This window comes from Protopterus annectens, chromosome 1.part2 (assembly GCF_019279795.1).
Source record: "Protopterus annectens isolate FY-2018-M chromosome 1.part2, PAN1.0, whole genome shotgun sequence".
In the NCBI taxonomy this organism is placed as follows: domain Eukaryota; kingdom Metazoa; phylum Chordata; order Ceratodontiformes; family Protopteridae; genus Protopterus; species Protopterus annectens.
In genome coordinates, this window is record NC_056727.1 from 842,338,664 (window position 1) to 842,352,284 (window position 13,621).

The window sequence follows — 13,621 nt, forward strand, 5'->3', positions numbered from 1 at the left end:
CAGTCTTCTGACATTCTGCTAATATTACCAGGACAGACTTTATAATCAAGTGAGTTTTAGGCAGAAATCAGTCAAGCGGCCCAAGGCAGTGGCCCAGTAGCAAATAGATATGCTGTTCATTTCTGCACACACAGACGAAGGACTGGAACTAACATATATTTATAGTTACAGACAACTAGTCTTATCTGTTTGTAGAAACTGTCATGCACTTGTAACATATATTTTCTCAACAGGATTTACAGGTAAAGAAATGTTTGTAGTAGCCATATGAAGGGTAAACTAATAAACAGTGTCTAGATGTACTTGTGTGTAAACAGCAGTCTTCAGCAAGTTGATTCCACTCCATTAAATAAAATTTCAGGCAGTAGAGTAGTATTACAACTGAATTAGACCACAGAAATGTTCTACTGTTGGTATGGCTGTATGCCAGGTGTGTGTGTATGGATGTGTGCTGATAGTCCAAACCCATGTCTACAAATGACAGCAGGTTAGGTATATACACCATGCACTGTGCCCGATGCATGTCTCTCAAGTGTCATGCTATCTTGGCTACTGATCACTGTTGCCATTAACCTTGGACACAGATATAATTCCATTTGAAGTATGCCAATAGCACACTCACACAACATCAGTGCAGAGCATACCTTGTTACTCATATATGGTACCCTGACATGTACAAGTCCCCTGTAGTTATGTACCTATAGTTCGTACAGCTGGGCCCATACCATTCCATGCTGATAGCTTGAGAGGTATTTACATGCTACAGAAGCTTTAAGGCACATGTAGATGTAAAGTAAGGGCAGACCTGTAGAGACTTGAGCAGCACTATTGTGAAAAATATAGCACATACAGTTGTTACTGGAATATATTTCTCTCCCCCACCCCCTTATCTGCACCACAAATTATTATTGTTATACTACAGGTATGGTTCATTTCCATGTATATTGTTCTGAAACACTTATGTTGGGCCTTGTGTTGTATTATGGTTCATGTATTTCAATGGTTGTGTACTAACATACTTTGTTGAAATTCCAGTGTTGCTGGCCTGTTGTCATAACTGTTTCAGGCATGCTTTTACAATAATGACTGTTATTCCATTTATGCCTCTGTTCCATATGCTATGCAATTCTATTATTCTTGGTTAATCAGAACACCCATGCATGCTGTTATAACTAACATAGAAATGTTTTGTTCATTACTAACCAATACACTTTGAAAAACCTGAACACTATAGCACTTTTGGGTAGGCAGATCCCAGCGGATCCCCCTGTCCCACCTCATCTGGCAGTAGCACCAGGTTCCAGCATGTCTGGGACCAACCTCGGGCTGCCTCCTCCATCGGTCCTGCACCACACTCGATTGGAACTGCGTCAGGGGATGGGGCCCATCCCCCTGCTGGGCACGTGCATGGAGAGGACCCTGTCACCAGACAACAGTTCTGAGGTATGGTGCGCAGGGTCATCCAGTGGGACTTGGATGACCGCCTGTGCCAGATAGGGGGCAGACTGGCAAACCTTGAGGGGCAGGCTGGCCCCAGCACCCAGCCCTTAGCACAGCCACCTTCTGGGCCGTGAAGGGGCAGTGGTGCCTGCCCATGAGTGAGGACCTAGGTCCCACTGTTTCCATCTGGGGGCACTTGGTCCTTCAATTCCCAACCACCCACCCCTTCCAAGGTGTTTACCCCCTCATGTGTCATACACCGCCCCTATCTGCTGTCTTGTCTGTCTTTTCTGTCTGCAAATGCAACCTCACCTACCCAACTTACCTCCCCAAATGTACCTACAATAATTTTCCAACATCTCACTATCCCCTTAAAAAAAGGTATCTGTCACAAAAATAAAAAATGCTCTCCCATGCATAGCTCCCCATTTTGCCCCCAAGTACACTGATATTAATCAATTTCCCCGTGAATTTATCAACAAATTTATTTTGCCCACACCCCTCCCTGTAGGGTGGGAGGCTCTAAATCTCAAATTGTCCACATCATGCACAACTGTTGCTACACAAGAAATGGAGAGCTATGGACTTTTCCTTACACCTGTCCTGCACATCCCTAACTGCCTTTTATAATGTTTTCCCCCTGCTTGCCCCCATTTCACCACTTTCCTATCACCTTTTTTTCTTTTCTTTTTTTGGAAATAGAGTGGGTTTAAGCAGGGATAAGCAGTATGTTTACCTACTCTCTGTGATGCTGTAGCTCCCACACCTTGATAATTTCCTCCACACAGGCCAGGAAAAGGGGCAAGGCCTACATGATGGCCTTAATTATAGCACTGTGTTGCCATGCCATTGGCTAATGGAAAGGCAACCCAGATGTTCTGGATGGAATTAGCAAGTGGGAGTCATAAACTGATGCACAGGCAATCACCTGTTCATGAGCATTACCTACAAAAGGCAAGCTGCTGCCTACGGTAAACAGTTCTGACCCTTTATTCATGAAGACAGACTGCAATTTTCTAGGAAGCTATAACTGGATTTCTTCACACCAAGGAGTACAGCACTATACCAGGTATGTCATTGAATGAAGTATGCAGATGGGAGTATGCAGTCATGGCAAATAAGATTTTAAACTGTAGGTCTCAACAACATTGCCTGGACTGACATGTTGCTGTTAGTCTGCTGTCCTACACCTATGGCCATCCCCTACGGCTCTGTCTACAGTGACATAAATCATAGCTCTGGCCCCTGAATCACCCCAGCAATGGTCAGCTCACATATAACTGCAAATTTTATTGTCTGTTGTATCATACTGACAGTAAGAACTGGTAGATACAGCTGGCATATGACATCATGTACTGTCAGTGAGCCACTGTCAGTCTGTGACTGTCATACAGGCTTAGTTCAAAGATTGTACAGTTGTCCCTCACCATTAATGAGGTATTCTGGCTAGGTCACTTTGTACTCCACACCAGCATCTGATTGCCTGACACCTATGGCTAGCATACCTGGTGACCCCCTGCAGCAGGATAGCAGGTAATGGGTACTAGTAGTGGGGGGACACTGGCTCTGGCTTAACTGCAGTGCATACATATTGAGCATACAATGTAAGGGAATGCATACAGTACCAGAAATTCATGTACCATTGCTGTGTTCCCGGGGGTCTGCCATATCACAGACACATTTCCAACAATCTTGAGACAACCATCACATGTTGTCCAACTGATGTCCAGAAAAACACATTTGTCTGGCAAGGGGTCTACATCTATGAGGCACATGTACACATTCTGCAAACATCTGGGTACTGCAGATGTCAGACAGCTATGAGGAGGAAACCCTTCACCACATATTCAATGCTCTCAGTTATTGAGTAGCACAGATGTTGCTGGAATGTCCACATGCACTTGAAGTACCACTCACATATGTTTTGGATGTAGGCTGGATGACATGGTACAGAAATGTTGGCTATAGGTGACACCCAGCAGTCAATGACAGTGATGGGTGTGGCCATATCTGCTAGTCCTGATGCCATATCATTTTACTAGGCTATGGGCCCTGAGCAGCCACATGCCTAGTCCAGATGTTAGCCCATGTGCATGCAAGGCAGCACCCGATGCATCCATCCAAATGGGACACAGGCTGTATCGCAAGGGTGTATTTACAGTTAAACATCCAGTTATCCAGGTTATGTCTGCAAAGGTGTACACTGTCTGATGTGGACAGGGTGCCCATTTCGCTGCAGCCTGATTGTGTTGGAGACACATATGAGTGGCTAACAAGACCATTTCATGTCAAACACCAGGTTGAGGGTGTGGGTGCATGTGTATGTGTGTGTGTGTGTGTGTGTGTGTGTGTGTGTGTGTGTGTGTGTGTGTGTGTGTGTGTGTGTGTGTGTGTGTGTGCATGTGTGTGTGTGTGTGTGTGTGTGTGTGTGTGTGTGTGTGTGTGTTAAGAGAGTGGAGCATAACTTGCACTCATGCAGCAGTCCCAGTAATGTGGAGTCTGTGAGTGCCTTGCATGCCATGTTGAGGTCACCCATCAGGATTATGTATGAAACTGGGTAGATGGTTGGTCTTATGGCCTATCTCCATGTGGTAAATGTTTGATGGCCTGGTATTCCTTGTTGGGGAACCTCTGTGATGGCCCCAGCTGCTGGATGTGCTGTGTGATGTGAATGATGAACAGAAAATTATAGACATTAATGGTCCTCATTGGGGGGATGCAGGGATGTTTATACCCCATGGCCTGTGATGACATACCCTTATTTATGACATGGGCCACGAAGCAGGTTTATCTTACAATGGAAGTAACATTGTATTGACATGTCACGTTGCCAAAGACTTGCACCCACAGCACACTCATGACTGATTGTGCGCCTAGGATGTTGTATGTGGGGACGTCACTCTCCCTATAAGGTGTCACACTGCATGTCCTCATATGCAGCCTGAGACCGTGTGACTTGCAATGGTCATGTATCTGTGTGAGACCCTCCTAGGCAGATGTCCACATCACTAGGGAATCTAGTGACAGCACACAGCATGCAGTCATCCACAGACATGGTTAGATATAGGCTAATGGCTGTTACATGCACCTCAGATGTGTACATCACACATAACAGAGGCCCAAACACAGAACAACAGGTTACACACCTACGTATGGTTGAACCGTTTGTGGTGCGTTTCCCTGTGTGGAATAGGTGGGTCGTGTCAGCGCACTGGTGTGCTACTCCTATGGTAACATATGGTGTGATGCATACTTACCAGTGTTATATCTATGATGGCCATATGGGTTATACTGTCACATAGTTTGCCCAACTTAACGTAGGCATTTTGCAGTGTCACCCCCCCATCCACAACTTTGATGACTGTGTCATCGAATTCACCTGAGTGTAGCAGACATGAACCCTTCCTTGACAAAACCTAAGTGTGCATAATGGAGTGTGTCCAGGTCACACATGTCCTTGTTAATGGGGTTCACCTGAAACTCTGCTATGACCTTGCAGAATAGCCTACTTAGGCTGCTGGGTCTATCATGTGACTGAGTGGGGAATGCCCCACCTTAGTGTAAAGTGGTGACAGTGGTTGTCCATCAAATGAATGGGACAAAGGCAGTACTCAGTCCTCCTTTTAATATGGTTCCTTATGGTGTTGCAAGGTTATGTTTGGGGTCAGGTAGGATGCATCCTGAGATGTGATAGGCTCCCATGGCAGATGTGTAGCATGACTATCACACGGCAGTGGTGACCTGTTCACTACATATAGGAGACAGGAAGGTACTGTGCATATCCTGATATACTGATGTGGAACACAGTGGGTGAAGCCAACACCAATTCTGTTATGCATCCAGGATGCTATACCAACAGCATTGATATAGCTGGTGTCCTTGCAAACCAGAAGTGAGCAGCCACTACGTGTGCTATTACAGACATATGTGCAGTAGGGGAGATGACTGTCTGTAGTGGATGTAGACAATGTAAGCACTGTGTTTTTTGTAAAGATTTGCAGGACCAAGCCCATTCTCATGTACACACTAAGGTGACATTGCTCCAGAATGGGCACCTGCCCATACTTTGTCTTGGACAGTGGTATGTCATCCCTGTTATGGACAGTATTTATTGCACATGTCCACCAGACAGGTGTACATATCCTAGCAGAGGATGATGTTGGTCTGTTGGGTATACCTGACTACATGCATGTATACAAATGTACATATAGCACTTGTGTGTATGTGTGCATATTGGTGCCAGTCCTGAATGAGGGGTTGGGAGCTGTGAGGTTGTGTAACCCCCCCAGGAGGATGTATTCCATGTTGGAGGTGTACGTATGGCTGAGCCTAGCTAGTTGGGTATTGTGGGAGATGGTGATGGCAAATGTGACTGCATGATGGTTGCTTTGTCACAGAGGATTACACCATAGGGATGCTGCAGTGGTAACCTGTGTTGTGTGATGTCAACTGCAATACACCTTCACCTCATCTGGAGGTAGCCCCTGCTACACCAAGGTGTTTGTACAGCCACTGTTGATGGCTTCCTGGTCATTTGTGTGCTGGCATGGGAACGTCTTGCAATGTATGTTAGGGTCATTGAACTGACCCAGGATCAGGGTACAGACCCAACTCCTAATACAGTTGACGAGGTCCGTATAGGCATAATGGTCATCCTGGTCCCATGTGGTGGCTGGTACCTAGCTCTGATTTGCATAGTTACATGTAAACAATGGTGGACTGCCACCACAGTATCCCCTGCACATCTTACTGTTCAGCATGGAGGTGTGCATGTGTCTCATGTATACAGAAACCCCATGTCCCATGGCATTACCGACTACACTTTGCCTCCTGCATGCATGATAGCATGTTTGACAATGTAAGGCTGGGTTGCTCTCTGCAGCTTTAAACCATTGTCTGTGTGAGTGCACAGTTGTTTGCTGTTCCCAGGGTAGGACTACTTGCAATTAGGCCAAAGTCATGTGTACACCTCTAGCACTTAGCAGCATGGCCTTCAATGTGTGCCGTACTGACACTGGTATGCTGGTAGTGATAACCTCACCAATGTTACTAATGCAGTCACTTTAGGGCTGGTGGGAAACACTGCCAGATGCATGAAGACAGATGGAGGCCTTTTTTGCAGATCATCATGGTCTGTGTACCATATCATCCCAGACTCACAGGTACTGGAACCCATGCAATATTACAAGAAGAATGTGCACATGTTAAGGGCAATCATTCCCTGATTGTATTGTGGCATCCATCTGGGTGACAGCAGAATGCCTTGTAAGGCTAGGGATATACCTGCCTTGGACACATAACCAGTGTGCTCTCTCATGTCTCAATGCATATAGTCCATGGATGTACATGTCAGGTCAGGAACACCAGCATGTACAGTGACAGACCCATGGCAGTACCTGTTAGTGGGACACAGCAGTGTGTATGTAATATGGCTGAGTCTGTCAATTGTCAAAAAAGTAACTGTGACCATCCACATACCCAGCCATGTCAGAAGCACACCAGTGTGTCTACACTGGAATCCCCTATGTGTAACATGTTTGACATGGGCTCATGACTGCATGGCTGCGGGACACAGGTGTGTGGCCATGTGTGGTATGTGCTGTGTATGGCTGTGGCATTCATGTGTGGCTTGGGCTCAGAGATCCCCTTTTTTGTGTATGTGTATGTTGAGAACCATTGCTGATGTTTGCGTGTGGTGTGTAGGTGTGGGTGTTGTGTGAGGTGCACTGATTGTTTTTGCAACCTGTTTGGGGACAGATATGCAACCTTGACAGACAGAGATCATGGACTGCAGGTTCCTACAGTCATTGCATCTCTCACACAGAGTGCTCATTGGTGGTGATCTCTGGGGCCCTACTCAGACTATCTCCAAAAACTCCAGCTTTACTCCATCGCATATCACCTACTCAGAGGTGATCTCTGCCTAACATATAAAGCTATGTCAAACCCAGAGCTGTTGGACATGCTCCACTTAAAGAAATCCCAATCTCTTCAAGCTACATGCTTTAGGGACCTAAACCTTGTCACCACAATAAACAGAACTTGCTGGAGGGATAGATTCCTGTCCCAGAAACTTCCCATACTCTGCAACAAACTACCTATCTATATCAAACAAAGCTCCTCATTAGCATTCTTCAAGAAAAATCTTGACGATTGGATGGGAGATAGGAAATTCATCCCGGGGATCACTTATGTGGCTCTGCTCAACAGGGGCACAGGAAAATAATTTTCTTAGGTGGTGAAAGCTAGGGTACCTTTTTAGCTAGGCTTATATAGGCCCTAGGGCCAATAGCCTAGTTTCTACCTAGTATCTACCTATGAACCTATGAACCTATGATGTCTGTAGATGGCTGCCCATCTGTGTACATGTGGCACATGCTACACAGTGCTAGGACACCAATATCAACCACACTGGCTGTGGAAACTGTAGGACATTGTCCAGCCATATAGTCCATAATACAAGGGAAGGAAGGCCAGGAAGGCCTGAGAGGTAGGCCTACAGACAAGGTGATTACTACTACAGTAGGAGGCTGACACCACAGCAGACCATGTAGACAGCCTATGAACAAGTAATAATAGGTGCAACAGCTACATGCACTGCAACACATCATGTGGGGGCTAGCAGTGGATTGTGCTGGTAAAAGTGATGTGCAGGGTCTGCACATAATGGTGAGCAATGTATGCAGTCCTGTGATGTCTTCCCTTGTTCATGTCTTTCAGGTGGAATGTACAATAGGCACAACCCAGCCTTCTCAGAAGGTGAGACTGCTGCAATTATGAATGTGCTGAGATTCCATCACTGGGTAATGTTCTCACGGAGTATCCATAACCAGCAACAATGTGCTGCCCTGTGGGAAGGCCTTGTAGCTACAGTGAATAATATGGGGCACTGAGACATGAGTTATGAACAGATCCGACACTGTGCTACTGACCTCATACACCATGCACGGCAAAGGGCCACTGCTGTGGCCAGGGACCATGCTGGCACAGAGGGAGGGCCTGCTACACAACTACCACTCTCAGACACAGAGGAGTTCCTGACAAACCTGGTTTCAGGAAAGCTTCAGTACATATGTCGTGGAGGTGGGTGGCACAGAGTCCACAGCTGAGAACTGTCCAGGTAAGCCTCCAGTGGTCATTATGTTAATACTGTAGCATTCATAGTAGCAGCCTCTGTATACCTGTACACACATATCAGGTCAATCTGCATCTGTGGTTGGAGTTTTGTAATGCACACATGTGCTTGCATATTGTGAATGTCAGCAATATGGGTAGTATCACAGCTTGTACTGTACATGTTGATAAATGCACATATTATCCTGTACCATTGCCATATGTGTGTGCTGACAACACTTCTCCCCCACAATTCTATAGGTACTTCTAGTGTAGCTGGGGAACATCAACCTGTAGCCGGTGAGTGTGAAAAATCATGTTATGGGTCACCTATACCCTAGGCATGTTAAGGGCTGCCAGTTTATCATGCACACAACTGTTAAATGTATCCATATTACAATATGCTTCATGTTCACTTGTGGTGGGGTTCACTGGAATGCATCACACTGGTAATCACAGTAGCATATTTGCAGGAGCTGCAACATATTCCCATGTAGTTTTGTATAGGTGTAGCCACTGTGTATACAGGGGTGCATTAATATTGTGTACTCAGGTGCACTGTGTGTTAGGTGAAGGTCCGTCACATACTCCGACTTCTCATGTATTTCACAGGTGTATAGTACTAGCAACATTAACTAGACATAGCTGCACTGCATGTTGTTGAGGGCCTGTTCAGAGTCTGTGTCTGTTGTGGTCTGATTGTGTGTTCTGCATGGCATCCATCAGAAGGTGTGGTCTGTGTAATGCCTTTGTGGCATTTCACCTGTGTGTGTGTGTCTGTGTGTGTGTGTGTGTGTGTGTGTGTGTGTGTGTGTGTGTGTGTATGTGCGTTTGTGCGTGTGTGCGTGTGTGCGTGTGTGCGTGTGTGTGTGTGTGTGTGTGTATGTGTGTGTATGTGTAAATCATCAAACATTATAGTGCAGGAATTAATGTAGTCATGTTGCCTTCCCCTCAGAGGTGACCATGGGGGTCAGAGTATATTCCCCTCACAACTTGATGTCAGTGTCTCATCAGGCACTAATGATGATGGTGGCCATTGTGAGGCACAGGCAGGGTTGTTGGGAGCAGAATATGCCCCACTGGTTGACATCCCACTTCCACCCTCAATGTCCCTGCACATGGTCAGTATGCCCACACATACCTATTCCCCAGCAGCCACAGATATTGGGCAGTCGGAGGGTGATGGCATCGAACAGGGTAGTGTGGCAACTATGGCATTTGTGACTGTAGACAATAGCCATAGCCAGAGAGCTGGCAAGGTCCCTCACAGGCAGATTGACAGGAGTGTTCAAAGGAGGACTGTCAGAGGTCTGACAGCATGTGTCATCCGACTCATGTTTTGGTCCATCATGGATTTCCTTTGGTTTGCTAATATGACACCTTCTTTGTATGACATTACCTTAGCTTATGCTATTTGTCATGACATTAAGGTGTTTCTGCTCTATGCAGTTAGTAGACAACTTTATGAAATGTTTGTTGTCCTACACTCTGGGGACCTCTGTATTGTTTGAGTTGTTGTCACAGGTCACGCCTTGCCAAACATGGCTTGCAACCTGCAGGGTGGTACAGATGGTGGCCATACCTTTCACCTCTACATATTTCTGCGGAACATGCTGATATTTGCCATATATTTTATTTCTGTTTGTCATAACATTGTGGTTTTCTGGAAAATTGGTGGAAAATCAAGAAAGACTAACATTAGAGATTAATGATGGATATTGTCATGTCACAACTCATACCCTTTGGAAAATGCTTTTGAATGCATAACCTGTTCTGGTATCTACTTTCCATGCATGTCACAGCAATATGTGAAGGTTGTGCTCAATGTTTGGCCTTTGCCCCACTTTCCTGTATGGCTTTAAACAGATGTCTTTCTGTGAGGGGTTGAATGGTGTGCTGGTGGCCATAACACAGTTACACTGCTGCAAGGGTATATACATGCATACAGAAACACACCCACTCATGACCTGTCCTTGGTGAGAGTAGAACTTCTGCCTGCCTTGTTTTACATATGATAGTGCTATATACATAACACAAGCACCACATAGCTACTATAGTTTTGCAGTGTCTGCCACTACTATTCAGGTGAGTGACATTTGCAGATGCTGTTAGGATTGCCACTGGGGGGGGGGGGTTAGCAGGCCCTTAACATGTTAGGGGCATCTCAATCACACACACACACTGCTGCATGGGGACATGCATTGAAACACACATGCACACATAGTTGCCACTTTCCAGATTAGAACACCTACGCATGTTATGCACATCACAGACTGACATGACTATTGCACGTGCCACAGTGCTTTTGTGTTAGAAAATGTGTAACTGTGCTTCTATGGTGGATGACATCTGTAGGGGCCCTGAGTAGGTTGGCAATGGGCGAGGTAACAGGGTGGAACAGGCACACAACATGGTATAACCATTGCATGCAAGACAGCCACAGGGGATATGCACACAGAAATACATACACTCACACAGTTGGCAACAGTCAGATTAGAACACTTACCTGTCTACTTTTATGTGCTACAGTGCTACGTATATATTGCACGGACCACAGAGATTATTCACCAGGAACAAAACTCACAACTTCTTACAGCAATTAATCTTGAGAATGCCTTCAGGAATGGTGGGATAAACCCCACAAAATAGGGACACTTCTCACATATTGCTCTTACAAACCTAGACAAGTAATAGGATAGCAGGTTTTGCATCAGCATGAAGTTCCAGAAGGGTATGATATCTGAAGCTGACATGTCTGTCATTATTTGAGATGTCAGCTCTCATGGCTTTGCCAGTGGTTTGACAGAAAACCCCATTGTTATGAGACATGGACCACATATATGTTGCAAACATCTAGACATTCTGCATACATCTGTACAGATGAGTGGTATGGCCTGTAGAGTTTCAATTGGTGCATCTAAAGTGGATGACATCCACATACCTTCTAATGCAATGCCATGGGGAGGAGGTTAACAGGCCTTAAAATGGAATAACCAACACACACAGGGGATATGCTTTACAGACAAACACATATACACAGTATCATAGTTGGCTGCATTGAGAATCAAACCCCTACCTACCTAGTTGTATGTACTACAGTACTACCTACTTTTTTCATGTGCCACAGAGCTTATATGCCTCAAAAGTGTCCAACAGTGGATCTAAGGTGGATGACATGAACAGGCCCTGTAAAGTAATGCAATGGGGGGGTTCAACAGGCCTCAAAATGGTATAACCAACACACACAATCACAGTTTCCAGTACTGAGATTAACCCCCTACCTATCTAGTTGTCTGTACTATAGTACTACATCCTTATCGCGTGCACCACATAGATTATACATGTATAGACTGTCCAATGGTGCATCTAAGGTGAATGACATCAGCAGACCTTGTAAATAGGGCAATGGGAGGTTTACTGGGTGAAAAAGGCCTCATGCTTTAACTTACAAACACAGCTGGCAGTGAGATTAGAACCCCTACCTATCTAGTTGTATGCACTATGGTGCTACACACTTACTGCATGCACCACGGAGCTTATATCGCTGAAGAGTGTCCAAAGATCCTTCTAAGGTGAATGACATCAGCAGGCCTTGTAGGACAATGGAGGGTTTACTGGGTGGGAAAGGCCTCAAAATGCTTTAACCTACAAACACACACACACACACACACACACACTCACACACACACACACACACACACACACACACACACACACACACACACACACACACACACACACACACAGCAGGTAATGTGAGATTACAACCCCTACCTCACTACTATTACACAATGGAGCTCATCTTCATACTGGCATGTGCCACTGCTTACAATTGATGTGCAAATGGCTGCAGGATATCACTCTATGTCTTTCAGTGTGTGTCTCTCTCTCTTTCTCTATGCATCTCTCTCTGTCTCTCTCTGTCTCTATCTGTCTCTCTCTCCCCCTGTCTCTGCCTGTCTATAATTTATATATTTGTATATGTTACCTATGTATATATATATATATATATATATATATATATATATATATATGTATGTATGTCTATCACACTCAACAGATGCAGATATATCACATATGAGCCACCTACCAATAGATGAGGGTAGTCCTGTCTGATGGAGGTGGGGAGAGACAGTTAAGGTGTATATAGCTGTCTGTATGCAAAGACATATATGGACAACACAGTTGTATAGTCAGATGTGAGTTTAGACATGGGCTGTAATTCTCTAAGTATAGGAGCATGCCCAGTATAACTTTCAATGGTAAGAGTGGGGCTCCATTTCAGAGCTAGCTGTACTTTGGCCCAGGATTTTGTGTGCTACAGCTGATTAGCTGATGAACCTGTTTAAACAGTCCAGCACCTCAGTGATATACTGACTGGGGATCTCCTGGCTGTGTGCTATCCTTATTAACTGAGTCTTATCCTGGTGTGGGTACAGAGTGCATTAGACTTAGCAGAGTTTTCCATAATATGTGTGGTATATTCTACATAGCACGGTTTTGTCAGTGGCAGACCAGTATAGAGTAATGTTATGAATCGCTGACAGACATTTGTTTATTGACTCCATACACTGCAGGGAACCTATGTTACTGCATACATTTTTCTGGTGTGCACATTCTCCGTTTGTCTGGCCAGTGGTTCCCCTTCCCCTTATATGTGTATCTTTGTCCTTCTGTAATCCAGTCACAGGCTTTGTCCACAGTTGCTGCTGTTATGTATTTGTAGTTAAGGTGTGAGTGGGGTAGAAGTCGTAACATCACACAGGGTTAGGGATGTCACACCTCTGACTGTACCTGTTTAGCAGGTTGTCCATCATTGCACCCCTACATCTGCTGTGGTCCTTAGATGGTTGGTGTTGCAATGTTATTATAAGGCTACATGTTGGCCATAGCTGTCAAATTCTTACAGACTGACATCTGGACAAGCCCAAATTTAACAGTCAGACACAGGCCTAGACATGGGGACAGAGTGTTAATATTACTCTTCCAAACGTAAACAGTTAGCTTGCATTTTCTTATGGGTATAACATCTGCTTCTCAACTGTCGGCCACTGATGTTTTCACATCA